This window comes from Pleurodeles waltl, chromosome 2_2 (assembly GCF_031143425.1).
Source record: "Pleurodeles waltl isolate 20211129_DDA chromosome 2_2, aPleWal1.hap1.20221129, whole genome shotgun sequence".
In the NCBI taxonomy this organism is placed as follows: Eukaryota; Metazoa; Chordata; class Amphibia; order Caudata; family Salamandridae; genus Pleurodeles; species Pleurodeles waltl.
Genome location: NC_090439.1, coordinates 1,085,509,323 through 1,085,518,045, shown reverse-complemented (window position 1 = coordinate 1,085,518,045; position 8,723 = coordinate 1,085,509,323). Strand labels below are relative to the sequence as shown.

Here is an 8,723-nt window from a genome sequence, read left to right as displayed (position 1 = left end):
TTGTACTGAATTATATTTATCTGGTGCAGATCTTCTCTAGTCAGCCGGCGGAGCTGCACAGTGACCGTGGGACCCCGCAGGACCCCGCTGACGAATAAACTCTTCTCCCAGGAGGCCATGCGGCAGTGCGACTGCAGTGCCGCCGCCTCCGCCCTTCGTCAGCTCGTGTAGCGCCGCACGCAGCCGCAAGCCACCCTGGCCGTTCTCCGTCGCATGCGCGTCACCTCCTGCGCCACCACGGCTCCCGCCTGGACTGTGTGTGTCTCCAGACTCCGGCTACTACCGCTCCCCCTCGGGCTAGCGCGCAGCCCGGGGCCGCCGAGTGCGCGGTGAGTGCGGCACGGGACTCCGGCCCTGCAGGCTGGCGCCCCCTTAGGTTGTGCGAGGCCAGGCTCCACGCCCTGTCCCCTGCGCCAGCAGGGCTGGGCTGTCCGGCTCTGCAGCCCGCAGTGCCCGGGATGTCATGTGGCATGGGCTGCCCACGGGGTGCCGCAGACAAGGCACTCCCGCGGGGGGCCGGGCTGCTCTTGGGGCACGGCAGCTTCCTGGTTTTGGAGACTAGATACCAGTGACTTTGATTTCCGCAGTTTGCACCTTTGTGCCAGAGCTGCCGTTTGCGCATTTGCAGCCTAAGGCTTTACCCTTGGCCGGTGCATGTCCCCCGCTACCGACCTTCCATAGCTGGTGGGGTAGTTAGAAACTGAGCCTCTTAAATAGCCCCTCACACCACACAAAATCACCCAAGATAATGTTCTTGCGAGAGCAGGTCAAGTAAAAAAATAGACACCCCTTGCAGAGGCTTGGGCAGGAATACCAATAGTGCATTGTGACAGGCAAAATGCCCGGGCACCAAAATAAACGTGGTCCCCGTTAGTGAATTAGATAGCTAAAAAAAAGTGGCTTGTGCTTGCAAACTGGGACATTTTGAACTTGTACAGTCATTGCGGGAAGCGCATTAAAAAGTAAAAGAACTGTGATCCTGAGTTCAATGTGGGCGTGGGGGTGGGATAAAAGGCCTGACTTAAATAACAAAGTATTCTGTAACTATCAGTCTTTAATCTTTAAGGAGCTGCATATAAATGAACACACTTTAGATAAAAAAATAAATGCAAGTTAAACTGTTGTGAAACCTCTGTTGGCTAATGAAATCACTTTATGTATGTGTCTGTAACCAGAGAGCCACAAAACTGAATTCTGGTTGGTGTAGTGAGGATAGTAACTTTTATGTTTTGAACGTGATGAGGTCACGGCCTGTGACAGAGAGCATAGTAAATGTGTACACCATTATTTCAAACTTCCTTTTCACGCTTATACAATAGGCTGCCACAAACTGTACATAAATATTTATGTTTAGAATAAAAGTGCTTCCAAAATGTAGATCAGAGTAATATGCAGACTACGTACTTTGAACATTTTTATAACTGCCCATTAAAAGCATGCGATTCATGGCTCAGGTCACATTACCATATTTCACAAAAAGAATACTCTTTCAATACTGCAACGATTAAGGCCAATACCAGCTTCTAAGCAGCCTTTACATTTACACATTAAGCAAATGCACACATTTTTTTTTCATGCAGCAGAATCCCTGGCAAGAACACTTGTTTCGTGTTCAACTGTTTGTCCCTCCCTTGGCCTTACAGCAAAGGAGACTCCCTCCTTACACTTCAGCTGAGGTATCTCAAACATCGTAATATACTGCCCCGGGACGGTTGTCTTTTAACATAAAGTAAAGTAACTGTTAGTGTAAAATTAAAGTATGGGAACGGTGTGCCCCTCAATTCCTGCCCACTTTGACCTCTGCACAGATGTTTTGCAAGGTATGGGAGACTACCTGCGTTTGTCCCTAATGCAGACAATGTTTGTGATAATATTAAGTCTACAGTCAAAACCGGCCCAGCTGATCATAAAACTGGCCCACAAAGAGCCCAAAAAAAACACCCACACACTGACCACCCACACCAGCCCTTCCAACACTGTCCTAAAGGTCAGTCCGACATTACTGTGTGAATAGGTAATACTTGCTTCCAAATTCCCGAAAGGTCATTCTTAACTGTCCAGAACTCCTCTGAGGCCATAAGAAAGGACAGGTTAAACCTCGACCTTTGGGAATATATCAACAATCACTGTGCAAGATCCTTGGGAGACCTTGAGCAATGTAATGTCCCTAGAGAAAGAGCCTTCCCTGGTGTGATTTGCACAACTGCTTGAAGTTGGATACATCTAAAGACACCAATTGTTTGGACAGAAACATTTCCGATTCTGTAAGGTCTTTGAAGTCTGTTTCAGCTTTGTGAAATACCTTGAAGAAGTGGCAGTTTGGGCTGCGTCCGCTATTATTTTGTAGACTAACAGTTCAGACGTTCTGCTCCCCTCTATAGCCACCTTTCCTACCACCCCGTTGGGGTTGTCCTTTTTTTATACATGCGGTGGAAGCGGTGTGTATCTCTTTTTATGCTGACTTGTCTTTCTGCACTAATAAGTAAAGTCAAAGTGTCTGAGGCAGCATTCTAGAAGGTCAGGATGATGTCTCCTTATGCAAAGTAGAAAGAGCAATGGTCTCTTGGAACTAAGAAGGGTAACATGAGAGAGGCCAGTTTGCTTTTGCACAGTTAGGACAGCAACCTACCAAGAGCTTGGTCTCCCACATGTGCAGGGTGACATTCTGGTTTAGATGTGAGCCCTAAAATGACTGAGGCTTGCGTGACTGGTGCTTGTCTGCCTTTGGAGGCTTGGAATGTGGACTCCTGCTGAAAGAATTGGCTTCCTTTGGCCTGATAGGAGTTGATGGAATTGGAGCCTTTTAAATATTGTGTAGTTTGTGCTCAGGTGCCAGCCTTTATTGCTCTTCTCTTCCTTCCTCATTCATGGGGCATATTAGTTCAGCAACAGACACTATCCTAACCTTAAAAAGTGCATGGCTACTGGTCTGATCACAGTTCCCATTGTTGCCCTTTTGGTATCCTTTTACTCATCTTGCAACATCTCTGCTTGGTGTGTATGTTGTCTTGTGGATCACTGGATCTTATCTGCTTACCCTCCACATTCTGGCGTGTACACTTGCAGCATACTGGTGCTGTTTATTTGCCTATATATTTTAGTCCTGATTACTATTACAATTTGTGCATCTTATCTCTTACATACCCGCACTGCATATCATAACAGGATAACCACACAATGATTGTTTTTCTTGAAGTTAGCTGCTCCTTCGATTGAACTGCAGTTACCTGGATTTCTCTCTGTAATACAATTGAATGTAATGATTTCAGGTTGCAATGTTCACCAGTAAGTAGTATCACCATCGTGTTCCTCCAGTATACTACATTCATCATATGTTGTTCGATTTATACAGTAGTATTTATGCTAGAAATTAAAGTGCAATGATTTATAATGCTTTTATACATGGGGTTGGTGCAAACCCTCTTTGCCATTCTCAATAATTGGAGTATGTCATTTCCTAATCCAAGTATTCTGCCTCTGCCCCTTGTATCCACTATTATTACTTAAACTGTAACAGTTATGTGACATGTTTGTTCAATATTGTAATCTTCTCTCTCCGTTTAATCATGCCAATTCAAATTGGAATTAGTGGTCTAAAAACGAATAACAGCTGAGGCAAAATTATCATCTTCACTAGTGGGACCTTGTCCCTCGTTGTCGGTGGGTGCATGCTGCATTTAGCTTTCATTGGAGAGAAGCAGTGTTAGGTGTTGCCGGATATTTCATTTTTGAAAATAAGTATCACCCAGTGTCACAAACAATCGCCAACTATTTAAACTACCTATAGAGTGCACCTAAGTTAAGTCCCTATTGCTCTACATTCACCCGCAGGCAGTCAATACCTGCTGGATACAATTGTATGCCCCTATATATATATTTTTAAACTTTTTATGATTCACACGGTCAGCAGCATAATCATAGATGTCAGTGACATCATCAATGCTATGTTATGGGTCATGAGTATTGTCATATTTAAGATCATAAGCCCTGCATGACAGGGTGCAACTTATGGTTAGTTTACCTGGGGAACTTCAGTGGCTTTTAGGTTTTGATTTATAACCTTTACTGGCATTTCGCTCTAGATTTGTTTCTTCTGTGAATACATTAGTTTTTTTAAAGCATACATTAAGGTCTTTTAACCAATATAAACCATAACTTTAACCTTTTTTTTTTTTTGTTTGTTTTTTTTAAGCGAATTTCTGTTTTTTTAATATATATATATATATATATTTATTTATTTACATGTCAAATAACATATTAAACTGTTCTTTGCATTCATCCCACTACGGTGGCCAACCCCTACTGATTGCTGCTGTGCATTCTGCAATTTAATGTGTCTAACAACTGGCGGCCAACCCTTGGACCTCCTTCCACATTGGGCATTGGCCAGAGCCTACAGCAAGGTCGTGTGCCCAAGAGGCATCACAGAGGTTATAACACTGCCTCTTTCTGGGCACCAATATCTTTATTGCAGCTGTGATACTTGTGCTATTCTTTAGCCAAACATGTCCAACGCAATTCTACTCAAGTTAGGTGTTAACAGCATGTGCACAAGTCCCCAGAGCGTTGAAGAGGATTTGGGAGTCTAGCTTTCTGCTGCATAACTATTATTGGGAGTACTAGTTGTGAGTGATGGCCTATATTCTCACTTTTCAAGTGCTGTAGCCTCAGCATGTTCAAAAGACCAATTCCGAGACAGAGTATGGTAGGTCTGCCACCCTGTTTCCCCAATTAGAAATGTACATCTCTAGGAGATTGTATCTCTTGTAAAATAGGTATCTCCACTGATTTACACTTCAAGCACTGGATAATGCTCCGTTGCTTCACTGGAATGTTCACCCACCTTAGATACAGGGATAAACAATGTATTGGTATTAGTGAATTCAAGTAATTATTACTAGTGTCACCTCAGTTGAACCCAATCTTTTACGTAGTCTGATTTCAAGACATCGGTGCATACATTCTCCAAAATGTACTCTAAACAGGTATAACGTGCCCCCTCTCCTGTTCCAAACGCAAACATTGACATTTTACTCTATATAGCTTAGACAAACACACCAAGCCAATTCCACTGTCCTCCATTTGATTTTGGCATTGTTTTGGGTGACAAGTTCACGAAAATGAAAGCGGAACTAAAAGAATAAAAATGTAGGTTGTTGCAAAATGATGATTTGATGGTTTTCGACCAAAAGCCTCATAGTTGAGTATGTTATATTTTTCTATTTATCATGAAGATCATAGTACAAGGACAATATTGATGACAATGTGCCATAAATATTTTGTGAGCAGCGGCCTGTTGGAAGAGAAGGGAGCAGTTATATTGTTAAGATGACCAGACGTCCAGGATAGGTTTCCTTTTTTAAGGACTGTTCCGGCATCAGAACAATTTTGGTAACACAAATACATATCCCAGTTTTCAAGAAAGGGTCTGGCAAGTGTGTGCATTCAAATGTGTGCGCTCACTTTTTCAGTGGGCGTATCGTCGTCTAATGGACAGATGTTACATTCTGGAATGTTTTCATCTGATGGGTTTCAGGCAACAGAGTTTAGCACAATATAATGTATAAAAGCAGGAATGGGACATGATTATTTCCATTCTTTACAGTGTACCAGAAAGAAAACAATTTCCATCATAGTTCCAAGTCCATTTCTCCGCCACATTCTGCTTCCCTTGTAAAGACACAGATTGATTTGAAATGCTGATATGTTTTGTCTGTCTTATATGTTGTCACTTTTTCATATAGGTTTGTATCGTGTAGCATTGTGGTCCGTCTATGTCGGGTAGTGCAAAAGTCCATGGTTGGTGCCAACATTTAGTCTTACATTTGGCTCTGGATCTCCTGGTTTGTTCTGAAAATCTGGCCATGTAATTATAGTGCTACTGCGCATGAAAAGCTACTGAACTCTTCTAATAATATGAGGCTTTGGGGAAGGTGCAGTGCTATTTATTAAGTGGACTATCTGTTGATTAATCACGCAAGTGAATGAATAGGCTATTTGCTGATATAAATTGATAATTGGAAGGTCATGTAATCGCTTTAAAGAAGACTGCGGATGCAGTGGAAACAGCAGTTTTGTCTCCATCTGTGGGTTTCTTTCAATTATGGATTTTATCAAACTTTTATTTGATTTTCTGGGCATAAAGACAGTTCTGACAGTTACAGCTTGACTTAGACCATAATTCTCAAAGTATTGACAGCTTTAGTTAGTGTTCATCATAAAGGTCCGTCATACACATATATAATTGTTACAGAAAAAATCGTCATAGGTACTGTCAAATCAAGACACAAAGTCAAAATAAACCAATTACATGTCCATTACCACCCCCCTCTCACCGCATTGTATCGCCAAACAACTTGAACAACTAAACTTCATGCCTTTGCAGAGGTGCCTTATGATATAGTTACATGTGATGAGTCTGAGTTGAGGGAGTCAGAGGCCTGTGGCTAACCAAGCAAACGGAGAGACGGTTTGGGGCCCTGGATCTAGTATTCAAGTCTGAAATGGGTGGAGTGCTCTCTTGCATGTGGGGCAGCTAAAGAGTGTGAATCCTATAGAAAGGAACTACTCCAGGGGTCCCTAAATAAAATCAAAGCCCTTTTGATTATCTGTAAAGATATGTCATCTCTTCCATAGTGAGACTCTGCCACAGACTGGCATTCCACTGAGACATAGAAGGTGACTCTGGTGTATTCCAGGCTGCTGCCAAGGCCATCTTGGCTGCCCCAACCAGAGAATGAATCAGTCTCCCTGCATTTGAAATCTGAGTTTTGTCCCGCAGTCCTAAAAGGACAAATTCTGGGGTGTGCGGCATAGGATATCCCAATATTTCTCTAATCTTTGCCAAGATTTCCGCTGAGTAGGGTTGTATTACTGGACAATGCCACCAACAAATATGTTGGAAATCGTCCAAGAGGCCACAGTCCCTTCAGCAGAGACTCAACGCATCTGGGTAGATTTTATGCTTTTTATGTAATTTGGTTGGGTAAAGGTACCAGTCATGTAGCAATTTATAGTGTGCTTCCCATATCCCTAATGATCTATTAAATCTATGGATGTCATTCCATAGTTTGCGCCATTGATCTGTTGTGATCGACTGATCTTAAGTCTGTTCCCAAAAGTTCATATAGCGAGGTGGGGCAGTGCGAGCAGTCGTTTCTAAAAGTGAGTACAAAAAAAAATGCACCCCTTAGAGCTACAGGGTTGCCTGACAAATTTCCCTATAGGCTGCCAGTTGCATTACCCAGTGTTTCATTTAGGTATAATGATATATCTCAGAGGTGGGTAGATTGAAGTTCCGCTGGCAATTTTCATAAGTGAGAATGCCCCACCCGTGAAAGAGACCCAATATAGTGAGGCAGCCCTCTACCTTCCATAAGTCGAAGGGCCTTGGTGTTAAGGCAGACAGAAAGGCTGTGTTGTAATGTATAGTTGTGTACGGAGAGGGAAAGGTCATTAAGTCTTGCATGCCTGTTATGATATTGCAAGCCTTCAGTGTGGTTCTAAAGGGAGTGCAGAGATAAGCACTGAGCGGTCGATCAGGCTTAGGTTTCCACAGGGCATTACAAATCGTTCTCCCAGTGACCGCCCTGTCCATGAGTAGCCAGCGTTAGTCAGATTCTCTCACTGACCATTCCATTATAACCTGGAGTTGCGCTGCTCTATAGTAAAGCAGAAAGTCTGGGAGAGCCAGTCCTCCTGCATCTCTGGGAAGTGTCAACACTCAACTGGGCAGTCGAACTCTGCGTCCCTGCCAAATAAAGTTAGTAATCACTGAGCACAGTGAAGAGATAAATTCTCGGTCTACCTCCACAAGTAGGCCTTGGAACGGATACAGTGTTGTCGGCAGCACTGTAATCTATAGTGCAATAGTGCGACCGAGCCTGGACAGGTAGAGTGATGCCCAAGGTCTGAGATCAATTTTGTGTTGATGTAATAAAGGAGGGTAGTTATCTTTATATAAATCAGACACTCTGGGAGTGCTCTTGATTCCCAAGTAGGTAATGTCTTATTTGACCCATTGGAATGGGGAAGAAGAGGCTATCAAAGTGTCATAGAGTGAGGAAAATGAAGGGCCAATCCACTCTGTCGAAAGATTTCTCAGCTTCTTACCCCAGAAAGTTGGCTGGGATCTTTTTTCTAAAATTTTTATTTTTTATAATGAGGCTGTCACCCCTTTAATAAAACCAGATTGATCCAGATATATTAGTTCTGGCATAATGTCCTCTAACCTGTTGGTCTATATTTTGGTGTACATTTTAACATCTAAATTTAATAAAGCTGTTTGTCTGTAGGATGCTCAGTTGCGTGGATCTATCCCAGGCTTTTTGAGGAGAGTAATTAGCGCTTCACCCATTGAAGTGGTCACTGCTTCCGTTTAGGCTGCATAATTAAAGAGATTAGTCAAGTGTTGTAACAGGTTTGAAGTGAAGGTCTTGTAGAATTGGGCCGTAAAGCTGTCAGGCCCAGGAAATTTATGTAATTTAAGAGAGTCAGTAGCCCTTTGTACCTCCTTGGAACTGATGGGTTCCTCCAGTTTTTCATTTTGAGCTGGTGTGATCTTAGGTAAATCCCCTCCCTCCAGGAATGTCTGTTGTTCCCCGGTGTTCGTGTAATCTGAAGTATATAGGTCTTTGAAGAAGTCTCAGAAGATTCCTGCTTTTCTTTCTTTGGTTTGGGCTACCTCCTTCATGTTTCCTTGGATGGGACCTATGTATTATTTC

At 42.9% G+C, this 8,723-nt stretch overlaps 1 protein-coding gene across 2 annotated transcripts in view; it reads left to right on the top strand.

Moving 5' to 3' along the window:
- The first annotated feature begins 208 nt into the window (after positions 1 to 208).
- Positions 209 to 8,723, top strand: part of TSNARE1 (t-SNARE domain containing 1) — a 738,845-nt gene continuing 730,330 nt past the window's right edge. Inside the window, exon 1 of one of the 2 annotated variants that reach the window (XM_069220840.1) lies at positions 209 to 329. The gene's annotated coding sequence lies outside the window, so the exon portion shown is untranslated. The remainder of the gene's footprint in view (positions 330 to 8,723) is intronic. The other variant, XM_069220841.1, reaches the window with a different exon arrangement.